This window comes from Mytilus galloprovincialis, chromosome 13 (assembly GCF_965363235.1).
Source record: "Mytilus galloprovincialis chromosome 13, xbMytGall1.hap1.1, whole genome shotgun sequence".
Taxonomy (NCBI): domain Eukaryota; kingdom Metazoa; phylum Mollusca; class Bivalvia; order Mytilida; family Mytilidae; genus Mytilus; species Mytilus galloprovincialis.
The window spans coordinates 10,510,455-10,536,667 of record NC_134850.1 but is presented as its reverse complement, the minus strand read 5'-3'; the positions used below and the strand labels follow the sequence as shown (position 1 = coordinate 10,536,667).

Sequence of the window (26,213 nt, the reverse complement as noted above, 5' to 3'; positions counted from 1 at the left end):
AATAAACACGAACGTCAAGTATTTACGGATGGACATTTTATTTATCGAATGAATCTACTTTTAAAATCTAACATTCCACTATGTGAATATATTACTATACAAAATATAAGCAAAGACTTCTAAATCCATACTAAAACAGTATAAAATAATCAACATTATGGTTGTAATTAAATTTTATTGTGATTATTGTAAATTATTTTTGCGGTTGTTGTGAGCTGCAAGGATTTAAAATCATGCTTTATGAATTGAAAACACACAAGTATTTTTGTTCACGACCGTTTAAAATTTAAATATTTAATAAATTTATTTTACTTTCCGTTTTATGGATATAAATATTATAATACAAAAAAATAAATAATAATTACTCATAAAACCCGGCTAAATACTAAAATGGTATGAAATAATTAACGTAGAAATATAATGATTATTGTTTATAAACATTTTTTGTAGGATGCAAGAATTTATTTGGATTTAATTTTTATGTTTCCTTTACTATAAGTTCAGGGACGGATCCAGCCATTTTAAAGGGGGGGGTCCTAACCCAGGGAAAGGGGGGGGAGGGGTTCCAGTCACATGTTCCCATTCAAATACATTGATCGTAAAAAAAAAAGGGGGGGTTCCAACCCCCGGAAGCCCCCCCCCCCCCCCCTCTGGATCCGCGCCTGAAGTTATATGGTTCGCTACTGACCCCATACGGATCCATAGAGGGTTAGTAAAATCCATAGGGGGTGAGGCCAGAGGCCGAGTCCCCTGCTATGAGGTCCCCTGTGAATTTTATTCACCCTCTATGGATCCGTAGGGGGTCAGTAGTTAACCGTATAACGAATTTATCGGACGCTGGACTTTTTTCTGCGGCGTTTTGTTGAAAAATAAACAATGAAACACAACAACATTAATAGATGACGTCGCCATTAACGCGTCATGAACCCCATATGAAACTTACTAACCCCATACTAGACTGGTTCGCCTGTTTAGATCAATGTGCATATTACATATTTCATATATTAAATTCTTTTGATAAGAATATTATCTTTCTGTTTTCCGATCTAAAATTAACATTTTAAACAGAATGTTCTATCCCAGGTTAAATAACAACATATCTGTACTTTATTTATAGGCATTAGCTTTCACAGTTTAAAACATTTATTAGTATAAATTGCAATAATTTTCAATATCTCTAGGTTTTCTTGAATAAAAAAAACCAATTAATTTTGGCACTTGCGCTGAACTTTTAGAACTCATATATAATATATGATATCATAGCTGACAGGTATCTGGTTTTCCCAGGGATTTTCACTTCTACGAACGCCATTGATATCATCGCTGCTACGTTTGGATAACTAAAAAAAACCAAACAAACATGCAAGGGTGAGTTAAATCTATTTTCAATCTTTACAGTTTAATTTACAGGTATTTCATTTATTATAATTTCATCTTCTTTTGAAACAGAAAACCAAACTGAATAAACAGTGTAACCAGTGATGAATGATCATTGTCAAAATTGAGTTCAGTATTTTCAGGGGTTTACGTTTTGCAGGACACAATGTATTTTATTTCTCCACTATAAACGATTTGTTTTCTTCTGGAGAATTCAAATCTATGTACCAGTAAACGTACCACGCGACGTCTACAAATAAGTCGCCTTAAAGGCTTTCAAAATGAGCTCTTAATTACTGATTCAAATATGTTTCAAGCATTCATTTATTCTAACAGTAAGCATGATTGGTATAACTTTTGTCAAACTGCCGTCTATATATAAATATTTAAAGACTTAGTTATCAATGTGGTATGAGTACCAATGAGACAACTCTCCATCCGAATTAACAATTTATAAAAGTAAACCATAATAGGTCAAAGGTACGGCCTTCAACACGGAGCCTTGGCTCACCGTGACCTAACAACAAGCTATAAATGGCCCCACAATTACTAGTGTGAAACCATTCAACCGGGAAAACCAACGGTCTAATTTAATTTGACTCAATATAAAAAAAAAAAAGCAATTCAGCGGTGATTTATTAGTTAGCCGACCGTGCGAGGGCTGTACAGCCAGTCAAGGTCGTTAAAAACTTCCATTTGTTGTGATTCATCATGGCAAGACATTAATTTTCACTGACAGCTATAGGAGGGGTCCAGCTCAAATCATGCTCAAGTGATTCCGGCCCTATATCATATTATATACCCCACCCCCACCCCATTTGATCCGTCCGTGCAATTGGGTACTCCTCATTAGAGATTCATGGATCGTTTGGTAGTCTTTGGTCAGGTGGTCGGTTCAAATCCATTTTTCTATGGTTCACCAAGGACTAAGAATTGAACAGGTGGAACAACAGTGTAAATACCGCTATAAGCAGTGGCAGATCCAGAACTTTTCCTAAAGGGGGGGGGGGGGGGCGCTGACTGACCTAAAAGTGGGGGGGGGGGCCGCACTCCAGTCATGCTTCAATGATTCCCTATATAATCAACCAAATTTTTCCCAGGAAAGGGGGGCCCGGCCCCCCCCCCCCCCCCCCCCCACTGGATCCGCCTATGATAAGGACGCATCTAAATTACAAATTAAATAGAAACATTGTTTTGGAAGCACCGAACCGTGGGTCAACCGTCTCAGGAACACAGGCCTGACTTCAGGAAAGATCGGAGATCCGTCAACCTTGCTTCGGAAGTTGGTCGTCTTATTAGTCGACAGGAGAGTTATTTCCCTTTTAAAGTATTTTCTGAAGTTCTGGTGGTGGATATATTCCCTGAATTACCATTTTTGCAGTTATCGGTAAAGTTTACTTTAATTTTTTAATGAAGCGTTCATAATAATTGTTAAATAAAACCCAAATGAATATTATAAGTCCAAATTAGTCTCCCGTCTGTTGCATTATATCTTATATCAGATCATGGCGGGACAATCCGGGACTTTCTCCCGGTCCTACTTAAAAGCGCCCGGAAGCGCCCGAGAGCGCCCGGGAATAGAAAAAGCGCCCGTGGAAAGGAAAAAGCGCCCTGGGAAGGAAAATTAGCGCCCGGGAGAATAAAATAATAATATTTTTCCTTAAAAAGAATAAATAATCATTGCTTGTTTTGTCCTTATAATATAAATGCATGTGGATATGATGCCTGAAGTCTATTTTTGCAACTGCATGCCATCGTCATGGTGAACACTTTTTTATGCAGATGCTGATATACATTTATTATATCTTTTTTATGAATCTAAAACTGTTTCCATGGCTATGCTTATCAGGGTTTTAATGCTTATTTTTAAATTTAAACCAAAACCCTGCCTTTTACCCCCTTGTTTTAACTAACTTTATTTGCTGATGTATTATGTGTAACTCTTTTAATTTTGATTAAATTAATTTTTGTCTGTGAAATTTAAGAGTTCCAAATGGTGAAGTTGAAATCATGCCTTCGTAAATTTTACTGACGGACGCCATCACGAGTTGGTTGACCGTTATGGAATAACCGTTTCACAAATGATATCGCATATGTTCCTTACGTCGTAACTACAATCCCCTTCCCTTTCATGAATATGACCTACTGAATTAGACTATTTACCGGATTTGTAATCACATAAGCAACACGACGGGTGCCACATGTGGAGCAGGATCTGCTTACCCTTTCGAAGCACCTGAGATCACCCCTAGTTTTTCGGTGGGGTTTGTGTTGTTTATTCTTTAGTTTTCTATGTTGTGTCGTGTGTACCATTGTTTTTCTGTTTGTCTTCTTCATTTTTAGCCATGGCGTTGTCAGTTTGTTTTAGATTTATGAGTTTGACTGTCCCTTTGGTATCTTTCGTCCCTCTTTTAAGTAGTTTTTTTTTACATTTTTCATTTTGATATCATTTTTGATACATGCCTTTGATGTCTTACATTTTATTAATCTTCTGCATAAACTGTGATCCATTATAATCAGTCTATTCATAAATTATATTATTGTTAAAATTGAAACATTCATAGATATAGGAAGATGTGGTGTGAGTGCCAATGAGACAACTCTCCATACAAATAACAATTTAAAAAGTAAACCATTATAGGTTAAAGTACGGCCTTCAACACGGAGACTTAGCTCACACCGAACAACAAGCTATAAAGGGCCCCAAAATTACTAGTGTAAAATCATTATTACAAATATCTATTATCTGAATTTGAAAATTACTTGTCTAAAATTTAAAAAAAATAATGTGCATAACTTATTTCATCAACACAAAGTTGTCTCAAGCCAATAAAATATATTTTCCCCCGGGCGCCTTTTCTTTTTTTCTGGGAGCATTTTATTAGGACCCCTTTCTCCAAGTCCAAGCACAGCCACTGGGCTGTCTTCTTTACGGGACCTGACGAGGTTTGACTGTCAATGGCTGTCACTAGTCTGATTCATTGCTCAAAAGGGACTCGTTAGTGAATGATTACTAGCAATAAGTAGTTTCAAGGTAGACATTGTGTCCAGCGGATATAGGTGTTTATCCAGTTCACTCCGTATCACTACAGTCTACAGGTTTGTTCGCGGAAACAGTGGGAACAAAATTAAAATGTTTATAGCAATATAACACTTAACAAACTTGATTACAAAATAATTCAAACCAAACAAAAAAGGGTGTAAACATTTAGGGTGCAAACAGACTTTGGGTGCCAGTGGCTGATCCAGAAATTTTCATAAGTGGGGGCCCACTGGCTGCCTAAGAGGGGGACGGTTGCTTCACGCTTCAGTGAATCCCTATATAAGCAACCAAATTATTTTCTCACAAATCCATCTCTGGGTGCAAATGTGTAGCCTGTAATATATATAGGGTTGGAAAGTGAAAGGGTGCTATAATTTACAAACATGAATAGTCTAACGAACATGTTTTTTGCAAACTGACCTGGATTCACTTTTTTTCGAGTGTAGACCAGGTATTTCAAGGGAACTGCTGTCTCCTTTGTGATTTTGGGGCCTTCTTATACGGCGACATGTATGGCCGATTAAAATTAATTGATAGATTTTCATCCCCGTCTGCCCCTCTGAAATCATCCCGCCCCAATTTTTAGCTCACCTGGCCTAAAGGGCCAAGTGAGCTTTTCCCATCACTTTGCGTCCGGCGTCCGGCGTCGTCCGTCGTCGTTAACTTTTACAAAAATCTCCTCTGAAACTGCTGGGCCAAATTAAACCAAACTTGGCCACAATCATCATTGGGGTATCTAGTTTAAAAAATGTGTGGCGTGACCCCGCCAACCAACCAAGATGGCCGCCATGGCTAAAAATAGAACATAGGGGTAAAATGCAGTTTTTGGCTTATAACTCAAAAACCAAAGCATTTAGAGCAAATCTGACAGGGGTAAAATTGTTTATCAGGTCAAGATCTATCTGCCCTGAAATTTTCAGATAAATCAGACAACCCGTTGTTGGGTTGCTGCCCCAAAATTGGTCATTTTAAGGAAATTTCACCGTTTTTGGTTATTATCTTGAATATAATTATAGATAGAGATAAACTGTAAATAGCAATAATGTTCAGCAAAGTAAGATCTACAAAAAAGTCAACATGACCAAAATGGTCAGTTGACCCCCTTAAGGAGTTATTGCCCTTTATAGTCATTTTTTTGTCAATTTTTCGTGAAGTTTTGTTATCTTGTACAAAAATCTTCTCCTCTGAAACTACTGAGACAAATTTAACCAAACTTGTCCACAATCATCGTTTAAAGAATGTGTGGCGTGACCCGGCCAACCAACCAAGATGGCCGCCACAGCTAAAAATAGAACATAGGGGTAAAATGCAGTTTTTGGCTTATGACTCAAAAACCAAAGCATTTAGAGCTAATCTGATTGGAATAAAATTAATTATCAGGTCAAGATCTATCTGCCCTGAAATTTTCAGATGAATCGGACAACCTTTTGTTGGGTTGCTGCCCCTGAATTGGTAACTTTAAGGAAATTTTGCTGTTTTTGGTTATTACATGTATCTTGAATATTATTATAGATAGAGATAAACTGTAAACAGCAATAATGTTGAGCAAAGTAAGATTTACAAATAAGTCAACATGATTGAAATGGTCAGTTAACCCCTTTAGGAGTTATTGCCCTTTATAGTCAATTTTTAACCATTTTTCGTAAATCTTAGTTATCTTTTACAAAAATCTTCTCCTCTGAAACAACTGGGCCAAGTTCATTATAAATAGAGATAATTGTAAGCAGTAAGAATGTTCAGCAAAAGTAAGATGTACAAACAAACACATCAACATCACAAAAACACAATTTTGTCATGAATCCATCTGCGTCCTTTGTTTAATATTCACATAGACCAAGGTGAGCGACACAGGCTCTTTAGAGCTTCTAGTTTTTATATTTGAAAATATATGATTTCCGGATTTTGTTCATTTCCATTACCAGTAACCATCAATAATTTCGTTTCATTCAAAACTTCCTGTTTCAACTAGATTATTGTATTTCTTCGAGTAATTTAAAATGATTCTACAGATCTATGATGACAACATCATCTACCGAAAATAGAGATTGATTACGGGAAGGGCATAACATATTCGGCTTACGATTAATATGCTGTTTCCAAGAATGCAAATTGCTGTATGACACAAATTTTTAGGATTAGAAAAACAGGGATTTTTTTATTGATACTGTACAATGTCAATGACTTAATTTGTGTCAGGAATTTTGGACTGAATTTCAGAATGATATCCAAAGCGCAAGAATCGTGGAACTCATTGGTACAAAAAGGACTGACTTAAAAAAATTGACTCAAGCACGAACTTATTAGATTTTTTTACTGTATATTGAGTTCAAAAAGTCGGCAAACAGACTCTGCGGTATGGGCTTTGCTCATTGTTGAAGGCTGTAAGGTGACCTATAGTTATTAATGTCTGTGTCATTTTGGTCTCTTGTGGACAGTTGTCTCATTGGCAATCAAACCACATCTTCTGTTTAACTTTTATATACACCTACATGTAGATTTTTTTACCCACAGCTATTGTTTTCTGTTGACAAACAGCAAACACCCTCTGTCCCAATACCTTCAATTAGGGTTATTAAACACTTCTTTTTGTTAAGTTCATGTTTTACATTGTTGCTAGCCTATGTTTGCATCATGCATAAGAATCTTTTTTAAAGCACAAACCCTTTTATTTTCAACACTTGTTTGTGGTTTCATTTTATTATGTACTCATAATTCTTGTGCTGCATACCAATGCATATTTGCTTCATACAAGAAAGCAAAATTAATTTGGTGTAGTGGTGCAGCTGAAGAGAGCATTTCTACACATTTTCACATGGTTTTGTCGTTTAATGAAAATAGGTTTCTAAAGCGACAATAACATCATGTAGAACAATGGTTGCCAATGAATAAGAGATATTAAGAATTATGTGTGAGGCAGTCCCCCCCCCCCCCCCACCCCATTTAAAAAAAAAATTTGGATGAAAATCTACTAATTAAATTAAGTTGGCCTATATACATGTAGCTAACTATATGCAGTATGGGCTTTGCTCAATGTTGAAGGTCGTATGGTGACTTATAGTTGTTAATTACTGTTTTTATTTGGTCTCTATTGGAGATTTGTATCATTGGCAATTATACCACATCTTCTTTATATTTGTGATTATAAAAGTCTTATTATCATGACTTCATCTTTTTATAGGCTTGTAAATTTTTTTACGGGAAGTATAATTTAGTATTCAAATGTCCATCATGCGTCTATGGATCTGTCTGTATGGCGTCCACATGTCACACCGTAACTTGAAAACCACATATCCAACTTTCATGAAACATATATCATGTATATACATAGTTGTTTCTTATGAAAGTCAAACGATCAGTATACTTTTTGGTGAAAATAAGATTTAAACTTTTTGAGTTACAGGACTTTATAACTAAAACAAGGGTGTGTTTTTTCACATGTCATGCCATATTTCAATAATTGATTATTACTTAAAACAACACACATTTCTTTGTTATATTTTGTTTATTCACATATATATATGTCGTGTACAAGTTGCAATTTTGTACAGGTTATAACACGTACAAAAATATTGTACATTTTATAATTTGTACAATGCCAAAATACAAGTTATAACATGTACAAAAGTACATCATACATGTTATAACATGTACAAAATATTGCTTAAATATGGTTTTAACCTGTACAAAATTTTAAATAATAATAAAACAGAATATACATTCACGATTGAAATTTATCAAATAATAAAGAACAGTAATCAAATGCAAAAGAAGGTGCATTATTTACAGCATGCATAAAATACCTCAATTTAATACATTTTAGAAACAAGGTTTTTTTATTACTTTTTGCTACAAGACAGAGACATGTGACACATTTGAGTTGCATAAAACTTATAAAACTTTCATTCTTCTACATTTACACCTACCAGACTTACAACTGCCTTTCTTACACTGACAATGCACAACACTTTGCCATCCACTTAATGATATCTTAGGCACCATCTCTCTCATACTCGTATCACTCGTTTGGACTTCAGACACATTAAAAGTTTCATTTGCAAGACATTGAACCTAGAATTTACTGAATTATCCCTTTATTTGTCCAACTACACAAACTGTTAGTCTTTAGTTCCAATTTCAAAGCCGCTATGTTCATTCACATTCATCACCACGCCTGTTATGTTTTTCTAATCGGCAGGGCCCATATCAATGTACGGAATAGGAATGATAAGGTTGTCACTTTGGGAGAGAGCAATTAATCTTGTTTTTGAATTTTTGTCAAAGGCCGGAAAGGGACCTCTTTCGTGCATGCTTAATGTCAATATTTGAAATTTCAAACAAACCCTCACTTGTATTAACAGCAGAAATATCACCACCAGAAAGAGCACTCTTACGAGGAAGTGAACCAGTAGATGTCCTGCTGATACTTCCTCACCAACCATGTTAGCATCACTTCATTCAATTACTATTGTTTCTGTTTCTGTTTCTAACCCAACTGTTTGTTCATTGTAATGTTGTTTGCTGAATCATGACCATTCAATTCACCATCATTTTAAGTTTGTGTGTCAGTAATAATATCTGTCTCTGAAATTGTTTTGTCAGTGTCGGTATTATGTTCTGTCTCTGTAAAAGGGTCTTCACTATCAGTATTGTTGGATACAGAACTTGCTTCAAATATTGCTTCTAAGTCTTCCTCTGTTTGAATACCAGGTAAGAATACTAAATAATGTTTATTGACTACATGTGTATTTTAAAAGTCTTTAAGATATTAAGTAATTATAAAAATATTTATCAGCCCATTAACTGTATCAAAAAGGTTGGACACTAACATTAATGGACAAAAAAAGATGATGAAAATATTATTGAGGTTAATGGCATGTGTTGTAATGATAAAACCATATTTTTTATTTTCAAATTTTGTACAAGTTAAAACCATTTTTAAGCAATATTTTGTACATGTTATAACATGTATGAGGTACTTTTGTACATGTTATAACTTGTATTTTTGCATTGTACAAATTATAACATGTACAAAATTTTTGTACCTGTTATAACCTGTACAAAATCGCAACTTGTACACGACATATATATATATGTGAATAAACGATTAAATTAGGTATAATGAAAATCTATTACAATAGATTACTTCTTGCATTTAAACAATTTGTTACGAAAGAGGAAGATAATTTTAGTGCCGTATAAGGTGTATTATTAAGTATAAGATTTATTTTATTTTTATCGCACAATGTGGATATACTTTTTCCTGTAATTTTGAACATTTTTGATACAAAAGTCTCTCAAATACTGGAGTAACCTCTGATGATATTGTATTATTATCGGATAGCAAAGAGGGTTTGCAAAATTGTCTCAATACATTATAACAAGTAATTATTGTTCTTCTTGGAAATTACAAGTCAATACAGAGAAATCAAAAGTAATGGTTTTTAATTCAAACGGAAAGTCTTTTCTAAACGAATTTTATTATAATGGCAAATCCTTAGAGACAGTTAGTACAAATGTAGTACTTATTGTTACAAAATGGGTATTAATATTAGATATAATGGCAGTTTTAATGTCGCCATCACTTCGCTTATGAAAAAAGCTAGGAAAGCATATTTTAAAATAAAGAAAACAATAGGATTAGATAACCCTTGTAAACTTCTGGAAAAACTTTTTGATTCCTTAGTAGCCCCTATTCTCCTTTATTGTAGCGAAATCTGGGGGATTATTTCGACATTTAAAGACAGTGATGCCTATGAAAAGTTGCATATAAAATTTATTTAAGAAATCTTGGGAGTACACTGTAAGGCCTGGAATGATGCATGTCGTTCCGAACTTGCAAGACTACCATTATTTAAAAATAAGATAATGTTATCTTGCATTAAATTCTGGGACCATTTAATCACTTCAGAAGGAAGTTTAGTTCACCAAATATATAATGCTACAAAAAAAAGCAACCCATGGGTTAAAAGGTTAAATATTTTTATTCAAAACTTAGGTTTATCTTATTTGTCAAATGATAACCTTACTATTAAACCCCTGTTTGGTTTTATAAAACAAAGACTAATTGACCAGGGTTTTCAGGAACAACATGCAAATATTTCAGCATCTCCAAAATTAACATTTTTCCAAAGTGTTTACAAAATGAGTGAACGGGCAGGTTATGTTGATGCTTTAAAAAAATAGATCAGATCGATCATCATTATGTAAATTAAGAGTTAGTGCTCATAACCTTGCCATTGAAAGAGGAAGATATTTAAAAGTACCAAGAGATCAAAGAATTTGTGAAATCTGTAAAAGTGGCGAAATTGAAAATGAACAGCACATGCTTGTTATGAGCATTACTATAATTAAATTTAGTATTTGAATATTTTGTAAGGTCCTCATGGCTGTCAAACAGTTATAATTACTAGATGTCAACCTCATCTCATGGAAGAGTGAATAATGTAAAGTTTTTCGAGATAAAAAAAAGTCAATATTGCAGATACTATAGGTAGCAGATCAACTAAATTTAGTGTATGGAAATAATGCAGGGTGTGCACATCCAACTGGCAGGAGTCGTCTAATCTTTACCTCATTTTCATACATTGTAGTTGTTCAGTGGGTAAATTAAAGTTTTGTAATTTGGTGTTTTTTTTGCATACCAAGGGCAAATACAAACTAGATGCTCTAAAGAGAAAAATTCATGGCAACAAATTATTGACCAATTTCTCAATCTGTACTTCCCGTTTTATCAAAACTTTTAGAAAAGCATGTTTCAAAACATTTGTATGACTACCTAAATTAAAAAGATTAGATCTTTTACACCCAGCACAGTCTGGGTTTCGACAAGAACACTCTTGCCAAACTGCCCTTGTCAATATCATAGATAAATGGATACAGGATATGAATGATGGTGATATCAACTTAGCAGTTCTATTGGATTTTAATTAAGAAAGCTTTTGATGTAGTAGATCATGATATTCTCTGTAAAAAACTTGAAATTTATGGATTTGATAATACTGCTGTTTCTTTTTTTAAATCATATTTGAATGAAAGATCTCAACAAGTACAAATTGGTAATGCTCATTCTGAAAAACTTTTTATCAAGTATGGTGTCCCCCAAGGCTCCATATTAGGCCCCCTTCTGTTTATATTGTACATAAACGATCTTCCTATTTATATGAAAAATTGTTGCACTGATTTATATACCGATGATTCAACTTTACATCTTTCTGGTAATTGTTATCAAACTCTACAGTCAAAGGTACAAGAAGATTTACATGGTGTAGAGGAATGGTGCAATGATAACAATATGTTCATCAATAAGAATAAAACAAAATATATGATTATTAGAACGAAACAAAGAGCAATGCCACATTACATGAGAGTTGTTTAACTATTAACAATCAAGTGATACAATCTTCCACATGCGAAAGTCTTTTAGGCATTAAAATTGACCCTTCCCTCACATGGAAAAACCAAATTGATGTGATCTGCTCAAAAATATCATCTAGACTATATCTACTATTAAAGATTAAAAAAATTCTAAATCTAGACTGCAGAAAATTATTCTATAATGGTTATATCTTGCCACTAATTGATTATTGTTGTATAGTGTGGAGTAGTTGTAGCAGTGAGGGTTTAAAAAGGATATTAAAATTACAAAAGAGGGCTGCTAGATTAATACTAGAAACAGACCCATTCGCTCCTTCTGCACCCTTATTCAAACACTTAAACTGGATGACAGTTTAACAGAGAATAAAATATCATAAGTTAGTGATGACATTTAAGTGCAGTAAATGTGATGCCCCATCATATCTTACTAACAAGTTTCATTATGTTTCAGACAGAAATCCATACCCCTTGAGAAATGCTGTTAAAAGAAACCTCATACTCCCTAAACCAAAAACAGAATTGTTCAAAAAATCTTTATGTATTCTGGACCATTCTTATGGAATAATTTACCAATACCGTTAACAAATATTACAAATGTTAATTCTTTCAAATACAAAATAACAGATTATTTATTGAAATCAACCTAGCTGTCTCAATAATATAAAAAACTGATCATGTCATCATGTTTATTTTTTTCATCACATTTATCAAGTTGTATTGAACATTATTATCATACTTGACTTTTTATACTAATGTATGCAATATATATGTTTGCATTTTGTTTGATTTCTCATGATGAGGGCCTCAGGGAAGATTAGTTATATAGCTAACTGTGTAACCCTCTTTAAATAAAGTATTGTTGTTGTTGTTGTTGTTGTTGTAGCTCACCTTGGTCTATGTGAATATTAAACAAAGGACACAGATTGATTCATGACAAAATTGTGTTTTGGTGATAGTGATGTGTTTGTAGATCTTACTTTACAAAAAATTCTTGCTGCTTACAATTATCTCTATTTATAATGAACTTGGCCCAGTAGTTTCAGTGGAAAATGTAGTGAAAATTTACAAATTTTATGAAAATTGTTTAAAATTTACTATAAAGGGCAATAACTCCTTAGGGGGTCAATTGACCATTTTGGTTGTGTTGACTTATTTTTAGGTCTTACTTTGCTGTACATTATTGCTGTTTACAGTATATCCTACTCTATCTATAATAATATTCAAGATAGTAAAAAAAAACAGTAAAATTTCTTAAAATTACCAATTCAGGGGCAGCAACCTAACAACTGGTTATCGGATTCATCTGAAAATTCCAGGCAGATAGATCTTGACCTGATAAACATCAATAGACCCTGACTGAGGGGGTGGTTTCATTTAATTAATACTTCTTGTCTATTTGCATAGTTAAGCAACCCAAATTTGTATGTGACACCACCAAAATTCAAAGTTGGTCTGTGTTTTGAGGTATTGAGCATTGTGTACAAGTTTCATAACATTTGGTCAGGCAATCTAATATTAGAGGAACCAATCTATAAGGATAAACAAAGGTACAGACACACTGACAATAGTACTTAATGCCCCCTCTACTTGGTGGGGAAAGAAAAGTCTGTATATCTGCCATTAATTTCTGCAAAAATTAGGAGAGCAGAACAAAGCTTAAACATAATTTGTAACTCATCATGGTTAACTCACTTATATTACCAAAAATCAGCTGGGGGACAAGGGTAAAACTGTATGGCCCAACAACTTTGTTGCAGGCCATATGTTTTGCCACTTGTCAGATTTGCTCTTAATGCTTTAGTTTCAGACATATAAGCCAAAAGCTGCATTCTACCCCTTTGTTCTATTTTGAGCTATGTCAGCCATGTTGGTTGGCAAACAGGGTCATCAGACACATTTTTTTAACTAGATACCTATTGTAGGGTTAACGTTGTAATGGGGGTACCTTCATGACAAATAATGGTAAAAATTCTTGCCAAACGATGAAAACGGTAATTTTTTTGGAATATGATGATAAAATGTACATTTTCTTTTAGAAGAAAGAACTGATTTAGGCGAAGCACGTTATTTTTTTTCCAAAAATGACAATAACGATAATCATTTGAGACTTATGACGAATCATGATAAGTATATTTTGACAAATCATGTTAAATTTTTAACAAATTTAACGCTAACGGTTGCTGAAATGACTGTTTGATGCCTGATCCTCCTATTGATGATTGTGACCAAGTATCGTTCAGTAGTTTCAGAGAAGATTTTTGTAAAAGTTAACAAACAAACTTAAAATATTAGGTAGGTAAGGAAATTAGAACACACATATTTTTTGCTCACCTGGCCCAAAGTGAGCTTTTCTCATCACTTGGCGTCCGTCATCGTTAACTTTTACAAAAATCTTCTCCTCTAAAACTACTGGGCCAATTTTAACCAAACTTGGCCACAATCATCATTGGGGTATCTTGTTTAAAAAATGTGTCCGGTGACCCGGCGAACCAACCAAGATGGCTGCCATGGCTAAAAATAGAACATAGGGGTAAAATGCAGTTTTTGGCTAATAACTCAAAAACCAAAGCATTTAGAGCAAATCTGACATGGGGTAAAATTGTTTATCAGGTCAACATCTATCTGTCAAGAAATTTTCAGATGAATTGGACAACCCATTGTTAGGTTGCTGCCTCTGCATTGGTAATTTTAAGGAAAATTTGCTGTTTTGGGTTATTATCTTGAATATTATTATAGATAGAGATAAACTGTAAACAGCAATAATGTTCAGCAAAGTAAGATTTACAAATAAGTCAACATGACCAAAATGGTCAGTTGACCCCTTTAGGAGTAATTGCACTTTATAATCAATTTTTAACCATTTTTCGTAAATCTTAGTAATCTTTTAGAAAAATCTTCTCTGAAACTACTGTGCCAATTAAAGCAAACTTGGCCACAATCAACTACCTCTTACCTTTTTTATTTGGAAAATATGCCATTTTGTCAAATTGGGAAGTTTATAATAACCATGAATTCGACTGGGACTTCAATTTGCAGACCCCCTTTCAAGAGAAAAACCCTCATTTGAAATAAGACCCCTTTTTATTAGCTCACCTGGCCCGAAGGGCAAAGTGAGCTTTTCTCATCACTTGGCGTCCGTCATCCGTCGTCCGTCGTCATCGTCGTTAACATTTTACATTTTGAACTTCTTCTAGAGAACCACTGAATGGAATGAAACCAAACATGGCATGAATGTTCTTTATGAGGCGCTGACCAAGTGTTGTTACTTTGTAGCCGATCCATCATCCAAGATGGCCGCCAGCAGGGGACTTAGTTTAACATAGGACCCTATGAGATATGCATACAAATGACTTCTTTTAGAGAACTGTTGAATGAAATGAAACCAATCATGGCATGAATGTTCCTTATGAGGTGCTGACCAAGTATTGTTACTTTGTAGCCAATCCATCATTCAAGATGGCCGCCAGTGGGGGACTTAGTTTAACATCCAATTGTAGGACCCTGTGGGAAATGTATACAAATGACTTCTATTTTAGAACCAATGAATGGAATGAAACTAAACATGGGATGAATATTCCTTATGAGGTGCTGACCAAGTCTTGTTACTTTGTAGCTGATCCATTATCCAAGATGGCTGCAGTGGGGGACTTAGTTTAACATAGGACCCTAATGGGAAATGCATACAAATGACTTCTATAAGAAAACCAATGAATGGAATGAAACCAAACATGGCATGAATATTCCTTATGAGGTGCTGACCAAGTGTTGTTACTTTGTAGCCAATCCATCATTCAAGATGGCCGCCAGTGGGGGACTTAGTTTAACATCCATTTGTAGGACCCTGTGGGAAATGGGCCATTCCAGTTAATTTCTGACAGGTGGGGATGGATGAGGAGATTTTTTTCATACCTATCAGAAAAAAACATCATGAAAAACTACCTATCAGATCTATAAATTAAGACCTATCAGATGTAGAGTTTCTGTTCATATTGGGTGGATGGGCTTTCATGGGAAAAATTGACCTATCAGAATTTTTTACTGCAAGGATTGTACCCATCAGAATTTTAAATACAATACCAGATAATGCATGATACGAAACTGTCTACATTCCAAAAGCACCCCTAAGATCTGATATATGTATTTTTGTAACCCCTAAGATATAATTATTTTTAATTATTTACTACTGCAAGACCCTCAGAAATTTTTGCGTATAAGTGTACCTGTCAGATGAAAAAACCCAAAATTTCACCCCTAAGATGTATAAATTTTACACCCATCAGAAAGGACCATCCATCCCCCTTTATCAGATATTAACTGGAATGGCCCAATGTATACAAATGACTTCTATTTTAGAACCAATGAATGGAATGAAACTAAACATGGGATGAATATTCCTTATGAGGTGCTGAGCAAGTCTTGTTACTTTGTAGCTGATCCATTATCCAAGATGGCTGCAGTTAACATAGGACCCTATGAGAAATGCATACAAATGACTTCTTTTAGAGAACTGTTGAATGAAATGAAACCAAGCATGGCATGAATGTTCCTTATGAGGTGCTGACCAAGCTTAAGTGTTGTTACTTTGTAGCTGATCCATCATTCAAGATGGCCGCCAGAGGTGGACTTAGTTTAACATAGGACCCTATGGGAAATGCATACAAATGACTTCTTTTAGAGAACCACTAAATGGAATGAAACCAAACATGGCATGAATGTTCCTTATGAAGTGCTGACCAAGTATTGTTACTTTGTAGCCAATCCATCATTCAAGATGGCCGCCAGTGGGGGACTTGGTTTAACATAGGACCCTGTGGGAAATGCATACAAATGACTTCTATTTTAGAACCAATGAATGGAATGAAACTAAACATGGGATGAATATTCCTTATGAGGTGCTGACCAAGTCTTGTTACTTTGTAGCTGATCCATTATCCAAGATGGCTGCAGTGGGGGACTTAGTTTAACATAGGACCCTAACAGGAAATGCATACAAATGACTTCTATAAGAGAACCAATGAATGGAATGAAACCAAACATGGCATGAATATTCCTTATGAGGCGCTGACCAAGTGTTGTTACTTTGTAGCTGATCCATCATCCAAGATTGCCGTTAGCGGGGGACTTAGTTTAACATAGGACCCTTTGGGAAATGCATACAAATGACTTCTTTTAGAGAACCACTGAATCGAATGAAACCAAACATGGCATGAATATTCCTTATGAGTTGCTGACCAAGTGTTGTTACTTTGTAGCCGATCTATCATCCAAGATGGCTGCCAGCAGGGGACTTAGTTTAACAAAGGACCCTATGGGAAGTACATACAAATGACTTCTTTTAGTGAACCATTGAATGGAATGAAACAAAACATAGCATGAATGTTCCCAATGCGTTGCTGACCAAGTGTTGTTACTTTGTCATCCATCAAACATCCAAGATGGCCACAAGTGGGGGGACTTAGTTTAACATAGGACCCTATGGGAAATACATTTAAATTTCTTTTAGAGAACCACTGAATGGAATGAAATCAAACATAGCAATAATGTTTCTTATGAGATGATGACCAAGTGTTGTTACTTTGTAGCCAATCAATCATCCAAGATGGCCGCCAGCAGGGGTTTAGTTTAACATAGAACCACTGAATGGAAAGAAATCAAACATAGCAATAATGTTTCTTATGAGATGCTGACCAAGTTTTGTAACTTTGTAGCCAAATTTTATCTTTTTTTTATATGATTTCAAAAACCCAAGTAGAGTCAGGTGAGCGATACGGGCTCTTGAGAGCCTCTAGTTAATAGTGATCATGGTGATAATACATAAATAGACCCTCAAATCTGCATACAAGTCATTTTAGGCATGAAAAATTTTTAAATGAGTTTTTCAGTTTGTATTCATGCACAATTACTACTGAGACTGCACTGTTTGAGAAAAAAGTTGTCTTTTTGGGAATAATTTTAAGCCATTTTTTTAAAAATTGGGATTCTACTCCAGGGGAAAAAGCCTTTATTCTCCTGTAATTTGAGCCAATAACATCACTGGTCACTGTCTATGGACTTTGAAACTTTTGCTAAGTATTTATCTTAGTTTATAGTTTTGATTAGGTTGGTTTATGGATAAGCATTGGCATATCTCATAACCATGACGACTATTTGACCACGCCCCCTCAGATTTGGTCATTTGACTTTGAAATTTTGCTTAGTTTACATGTATTAGTTTGTTTAGGACGTCTGTTTAAAGGGAACTATAATTATGATAAGTCAATTGTATTTGGTATACATTTGTATTAGCATAAGCACATATTATTACGATGGAGATTGTTTAGCCATGTACTTTCAGTCATGTTTCATTGACTTTGAATATTTTCAAAACTTACAAGTGTTTATATTTTAATTTCAACATTTGCATTACCCTAATTACAAAAAAGTGAGGCATATTTCCGTGATAACAGTTTATTATATACTTTATATCATCGGTCAGGCAAACTAATACGAGAAACGCCAATCAATTTATTTTATTCAGCATTGCACAAAGTAAAAAAAGATAAAGGTACAGGGGTGGATCCAGCCATTTAAAAAAGGGGGGGGGGGGTTCCAACTACATGTCCCTGTTATTCATATTTTACACATAAATGGACTAAATTTTTCTGCCACTTATAATGCATTGATCACTCTGGTTAGAATTTTTCAAATTTTAATAACTTTCTTAAACTTATTTGTAAAAAAATATTTCCTATTTTGATCTGAGCGTCACTGATGAGTCTTATGTAGACGAAACGCGCGTCTGGCGTATAAAATTATAATCCTGGTACTTTTGATAACTATAAACATACATGTATATATTACTTATAAATGGACTCTGATATTTTTTCTTCCAGTTAACATTACATACAGTCTGCAGTTAAAGTTTTTAAAGCATTTATTAGATTCATAAACCTTTCTCATTCCTTGATTTTGACCAAACTTGGATAAAAGCTTCTTACAATCAAAAGAAAGTATCTGAAGGAAAATTTTTAAATAATTTTTTCCTCATTTTTGTTGAGCCACTTTTGATTGCATCAATATGGATGCATGCATGCATATATATGTATTTCCTTCATTGATTGAAATTTTATGAAAGGTTAAATATACATCAAGTACCTAAATGAAAAAACAAGATTTTTAACTTCCTATGTCAATTAAGATAAAAACTGGTATGTTTAAATGTAAATTCTGGATGCTATTTAGGTCAGAAAATTTGAAAGATTAACTGATTCACATATTTGTGGTTTAAATGAATGATGCTGAATCAGCAAATGTTATCATTTTGATATTAGGCACATATCCGATTTTAGGGAGATGAATTAAATATGTCATGTTTGTTTTTTTTTTTAATAAAATATGGTTTAAAAACCTATAGTCTACTAAAAAAGAACATTTATTTTTAAGTAATTTGACAGATCATTTTGAATTTATTTTATTTTCAGTCTACAAGCAGTCATTAATTGATTGAAGATTGAAGGTGGTGGGGGGAAAGGGGAGAGGGGGTTGTACCCCTAAATTATTTTGGTAGGGTTGAGCTTGAGCATGCAACTGAGACATCAAGTACCCCACCCTTTTCATATATTTTGTTTATCAATTAGATATTTAGATATTTTGTGGAAGAGTGAATTTTCTGCCTTCCATTTACACTGGATGCATTGATTGTATTATACAGTATGTACTAATTCTAAATATCTCTTGCAGATAATTTATTGACGTAGGTGATTCTTTGTAATCTACTTGTGATTAGGTCTTATTTTATTGGTCATTGGTCAGTCAGGGGTACTACTTGTAGAAGTTATTTTTAATTACTTGAAAAAGTAATATTATTTACTTATATAAGTAAATTTGTAGGATATACTTATACAAGTGAATTTTATTTACTTGTATTATGTAAAACAAATATTGGCTGAGTTATGTCCCTTAGACAATCAGATTTTTTTTACTTGTAGAAGTAACAAAGTCATCCGATCTTCTTTTATTGAATTTATGATTATTGCTCTAATAGAATTTTAAATTATCTGCCCTTTGTAGATGTCTTTATAATTACTAATCATTTAAGTGTAATTCCATGGACAACGAAAATCCCAGTTGTCTGTTGTCTTCAGAACACTGCTCATTTACAAGCCCCCAAGGAGCAATTTTTGAAGGCCTCTTGCACAAATACTTAAGATCTTTGCACAATCAATTTCTTTGTTGAATTAATGAGACTCTAATAAAAAAGTTGAGCAAACCTGGGAAAAATCATTATAGGCATGAATTTACATCTCAAAACTTGATGACTTTTGTGGGCTTGTAAGAAAAATTTACTGTAAACATGATAAATACAAGTAAATTTTTGAGAAAATAAAGGGGAGATTATTCAAACATTATTTATTTACTTATATATATGCATATTTTTTTACATCTTCAAGTAAATAAAATAACTTGTACAAGTTGTACCCCTGACTGTTGGTGGTCTTGTGATAATTATACAGGGAATTTAATTGCTGGTCAATTTTGGTCTTTGTTCACAAAAGTTTAAATAGTTTAATTTTTAGCATCTTCTGGTACATTAGTATAAAAAGTTGCAACTTCCTGTTAAAGAATTAAGCTGACAAGGCCAAGAGAATTTCTTTTAATAATTGCTATCATGTTTCATGTGTACAAACCTTTGAATGTTAACTAGGTGCATATGTCAAAATGATTGGATTTATTGCATCTACAACTAACATCAGTGGGAATACATTAGAATATGATAAATATAGAGTTCAATTGGTTTGACAAATAGCTGAAGATGCATTCACAACTGTTACGTTTAACCACATATAAAATACTGACATCTGATTAGTTTCAGATACTTATGATATAATCAAGCAAGTGATTATATATATATGTCAACCTTATTATGTATTAAATCATCTTTTAGTATATATATTTCATATACATGTAGAACTTATATATTTTCCCAAAAAAATATTGCAACATGACAAAATATATTTAACTACATGTAATGAACCCAATGAGCAGCAGAATTGACATAGCTTTTATTTGTTTATTTGGTTAAACATTTATTTTGTTGAGAGCCATTTTGAGGGAATATCTTATTTCACAGTGAAAACGTGTTTTTTTTGTCTTAAAATTTGCTAAACAATATAACACCGAATTAATTTGTAAAAAAATATTACATATAAATATACATGTATACAATGTATATGTTCACATCTCAATGAAAAAAATCAACACAATTATTTGTACACTTTAATTTAAACTGTAATTGTACTGCTCCTCGGGGCGTCTTGATTGACAAATAAAAATTGTTGTTGTTGTTGTTGTTCATCAGGAGAAAAAAAAAAAACTGGAGACAAAATAATGAACTAATTAAACAAACTTTAGCACAGGATTTGTTAAAATCAAACCATACAAATTTAAGGGCATGAACATGTACTAGAACATTGAGTGAAGGAGTGGATTCATGCTGAGGATGCATTGAGTGAAATCCTAACCTACATGTAATTCATTTCTTTTTCAAATGTAACATTTTATACAGATTTCAAGTGTTATTTTTATTGCAAAAGACTGTTCTGTTTAATAATGCCGTGGATTTTGTTACATATACTTGTAATTTATAACAAAGTATTTTTTGCAAGTACCATCATTCTCTCCCTAAATAATTCAGAATTTGTTGAATAGGTTGAACCCATCTATCCTATCACACTAGAGATAGAGGATAATAGTACTATAATGCAACAGGCACACTCAAGTAGACTGCCTCTTATCTAATGACTTACATCTGCTGAAAGTTGGTCTAAAACAAAACTACAAATATGAAAACAGAAATGATTTCAGTTTTCCAATTGAGAAAATAATAGGCCATTTCTGTTACATAATTGTATGTGTCTGTCCCAGTCAGGAGCCTGTAATTCAGTTATTGTTTGTTAATGTGTTACATATTTGTTTTTTGTTCATTTTTATCAGAAAAGATGAGATGAGGCTTATGTAATAACCAAAATCATTATTTGACTCTATTAAGGGCTGATTAATTACATTACGTAAGTATATATACTTTGATTTGTTCTACATACCTGTACATTGTACAGCTGAATATTTGTGTAATGAATCAAATTCAGGAAATTTGTGTCTCCTCTTGCAGAGTGCAGGACATATGCCGAAGTGAGTGCAGTTGGCAACATTATGAGCTTTTTGCATAAAGTTTTGTTTTTCTGGACAACCTGGATACTTCAGCTAGTATAAAATAATTGAAAACAATACTTTAATAATTCTATGCGTTTAAAGCGCGCTTGTCTGGATTTAGTTTAATCATCAGGAACACTCAAAGCCAAATTGAAAATCTGAAGATGTATAAGTACCGAAACTAATGAAACTGTATGTTGCATACAGATTTATTTGGTCTGTATTTGTTAAGTCTATATATATAAACCCTTATAAACAGACTTGACCAGAATCCTGCATCATTGGTGTTTCTAGTTGAAATTGTACATGTGTTCATAATAAATGTGACATCCGACCTAGCCTTCCTACTAAAATGGCCAGCAACATGGCTAAAATAGAACACAAGCCTAGGGTCAAAATACATTTTTTTTTAACCCAAGTCAAGTGAGCTTTTTTCATCACATGCAGACCCTTGTCTGTTGTCCATTAACTTTATATATTATGAACTTCTTCTAGAGAGCCACTAAATGGAGCGAAATAAAACATTGCATGAATATTCTTCATGCAGTGTTGTAAAAGTTTTGTTACTTTGTAGCTGATTCATTATGATCCCAGACGGCTGCCAAGGAGGGTGAAAAAAGGGGGTGTTGCTAAACGGCGGAAACGGAAAACGAAACGGAAACGGAAAACGGAAACAGAAAGAATTAACATCTTTTATTTAGGGTTATTTTATCTACATATACGTGAATAGGCATGTTTTATGTAGTATAACACATGTTTACAAGAAAGAAAAAAAGAGGAATAAATTGAAAATAAAAGATTTAAAAGCATAACATATTGAAATAATTAGCAGGAGATGATGAGACTATGTTTTTGTTTTTAAATATTAGATAAGGTCATGTGAACGTCGTTCATGCTATTCATTATAGTCTGTTAGACTTTTCTTATTTTAAACACATGTTGGATAAATGTCAATAAGATAGTAACCCAGCAACACAAAACCAAATCTACATACGGCCTAAAAAGATGGTCCTTCAACTCGATCCTAAGATAGGTTGGGGAAATGCTTTTCATTGTTTTTTCTGCGATTCTTCTTCAATTGCTTTGCATTATGATTGGTGTGTATTTGTAACTTTCGTTGTATTTTTAACCAGATTTTTGTGACAAAAATTTCGGTTATTGATTTGGGGATGTACGGCTGGCAGTCAGCAGTAGGGCGGTCGGGCTGGCGGCAAACAAATGTTGTCTGTGCATTTACTCATGAACCATTCATCAAAAGCTTTTAAAATTTTAACATGTTGTTACTGACAACAAAATGAAGGTCAAGTTCAAGAATGATTTTGACTTTTACCGTTCAGGAGTTATGGTTCTTGAAAGATTGAAAAATGGCGTGTCCAGTCGTGTCTGTGCATTTATGCATGAACTGTCCAACCAAAGCTTCCCAAATTTTCCTATGTTGTTACTGATGAAAAAATGGAGGTCAAGTTCAAGAATGACGATTTTGACTTTTACCGGGCATTCAGTAGTTATGGTTCTTGAAAGATTGAAAAATGAGGTTTCCAGTCTTGTCCGTGCAGTTTTGCATGAACTGTTCAATCCAAGCTTCCCAAATTTTAATATGTTATTACTGATGACAAAATGGAGGTCAAGTTCAAGAATGACGATTTTGACTTTTACTGTTCAGGAGTTATGGTTCTTGAAAGATTGAAAAATGTCGTTTCCAGTCATGTCAGTGCTTAAATTACTCATGAACTGTTCAACCAAAGCTTTTCAAATTTTCATATGTTGTTACTGATGACAAAATGGAGGTCAAGTTAAATAATGTTGATTTTGACTTTTACCGTTCAGGAGTTATGGTTCTTGAAAGATAAAAAAAATGGCGTTTCCATTCATGTTGTTGCATTTACTCATGAACCATTCAACCTAAGCTCTTTCAAATTTTAATATGTTGATACTGATGACAAAATGCAGGTCAAATTTGATATTGACGATTTTCACTTTCACCGTTCATCAGTTATGGTTCTTGTGATATTGCCAGGACACAAATAAATGTGACAGCCTCTTGTTTCTTGTAAAATGAAAAGAAAACGAAAAAGAAACCTAATGGGACAAAGAAATATGGACAACCGATAAGGAAACCCGGGAACTGGACATATAAATTTGTATACCCTTTATTTTAATGTAAACATTGATGAAATCACTCACTATACTGAGCCTTTTTTCACTGATTACAATACTGATGTACGATGTTAAATATTAAGGTATTGTAGCGTTACATCTCCTAGATTTAATATCAATAATACGAATTGATGTGAAACAAGTGGCGGAAAATTAGTAGCCTACATGGTTAACGTTGTCTTGTATTAGTATTTTTAAAATCAAATGTACACACTGCTTTAAATATCAAGCCGCTTAATTCTTCTCTGAAAATTTAATCCCTAGTAGCCATACATTTTATTTTATAATATTACAATTGAAAACAGTCTCAGTATGCTGTTTTTCTATAGTTGAAAACATTAAAACATAGGCGAAATTAAGATTCCAAAGGGACATTCATACTCACAGACTCCATAGGCGGATTTAGGGGGGGGGGGCCCAGGGGGCCCGGGCCCCCCCTTTTTGGGAAAAAATTTGGTTGCTTATATAGGGAATCACTGAAGCGTGACTGGAGCGGGCCCCCTCTTAGGTCAGTCAGTGGGCCCCCACTTATGAAAATTTCTGGATCCGCCACTGAAGTCTATAATTAACTGACAACGCCATCACCAAAAAAAGAAGAAAAAAAGACAATCAGACATTAACAATAGTTTACAAAACACAACATGTAAAACTGAAGTCTGAGCAACACACACCTCACCATTAACACTGGGGTTGATCTCAGTTGCTCCGGAAGGGTAAGCAGATATAGCTCCACATGTGACTCCCGTTAACATAGACATGAATTTATATCATTCTACTAAGGAATGTTGAAATTTGGAAGTTAATCTTATTTATATTGGTAATTTTTAAAGATTTTGGTCCTATGCCAAGACAACTGAAAATTCATTCTCTGTTGGTTTTTCTATGACGAAAAGGATACTATATTTTACATAACTTATCTGATCGCCAAACACCAGATTATAAACAATTGATGTCATTTACTAAATAACACCTTACCCTGAACAGTTCCTTGCCATACCACAGCATTAACGACCTGGTTGACCTGTTTGATGTTGTCTAATTTACCATGACTCTTTGGTTGCAAAAGCATAGGAATGAGTAAATCCAATATTGTGTTTTACCTGGTTTCCTGTAACTGTTTAAATTCGATTAAAATAGTTTATATGAGGCTTTTTCAAAATGTGACATAAACAGTGGCAGATACAGGGGCGAGTTCCGGAGGTTGAAACCCTTTTTTTCTGACGACCAATGCATTTGAATGGGGACATAAAGTTGGACCCCCATCCACCCTTTTCTCCTTGGTTGGGACCTCCCCTCTACTTTTTTGAAAATGGCTGGATATATCTGTAACTTGTCCTTATCGATGTTTTGGGCGCAACCATTAAGGATAGTACATATAGTTGCAACTGTGTTATTTACCAATAGTTATGTAACCAACATCTTCTTTCTTTATAAGAACCTTTGAATTCATTGAAACCAAATATTGTATTTATGTTCTTGATGAGGTGCTTACCAGGTTACCTACCAAGTTTTGTAACCTTGTCACTGATTTGTCATCCCAGAAAGCTACCATCAGGGTACCTAGTTTTAGGAATTACATAAAAAATTCTTACATGAATCACTCATAGTGATAGGAATAATATATGACATGAATGTTTCTTATGAGATGTAAACTTGAATTAGCATTCTTACTTTTTTATCCTAGAAAGTTGCCTATAGTGGCCCTTAGTGTAACATAGTAACCTATTGGAAAAACATACTATTATAAAATTGTCTTCCAGAGAAAAGCTTCAAATGGATCCAAAGGAAGCCAAGGCTTGATGTAGAAATAAGGCTATTATTTGACCTAAATTGGTGACTTCATATACAATGCCACTCGGATGGAAGGTTGGCTAATTGGCACTCATACCATGGCCACATCTTCTTATTTTATATGATTAATTGTTTCTTAAGAGCTGTGTTGTTGCTTTGTTGCCTATCTCAGTATCTGTTATCTAAGTAGGCTTCAGTAAGGGGGCTTTATAGTTAAGCATATGCTGGGAAATACTTACAAATTTAAGTCTTCCATTTAGATCCAATAAAAGAATTGAATCCA

At 33.9% G+C, this 26,213-nt stretch overlaps 2 long non-coding RNA genes across 2 annotated transcripts in view; one reads left to right on the top strand and one right to left on the bottom strand.

The window, feature by feature from the left end:
* Positions 1-662: 662 nt before the first annotated feature.
* On the bottom strand, positions 663-22,620 carry LOC143057047 (uncharacterized). Its single transcript, XR_012972614.1, has 3 exons — positions 22,550-22,620; positions 21,874-22,033; positions 663-1,340 (listed from the first exon to the last, which is right to left on the bottom strand). It is a non-coding gene; the product is annotated as an uncharacterized LOC143057047 (long non-coding RNA).
* LOC143057048 (uncharacterized) overlaps positions 2,691-26,213 on the top strand; it is a 30,160-nt gene continuing 6,637 nt past the window's right edge. Inside the window, exon 1 of the long non-coding RNA XR_012972615.1 lies at positions 2,691-2,764. This is a non-coding gene — a long non-coding RNA (uncharacterized LOC143057048). The remainder of the gene's footprint in view (positions 2,765-26,213) is intronic.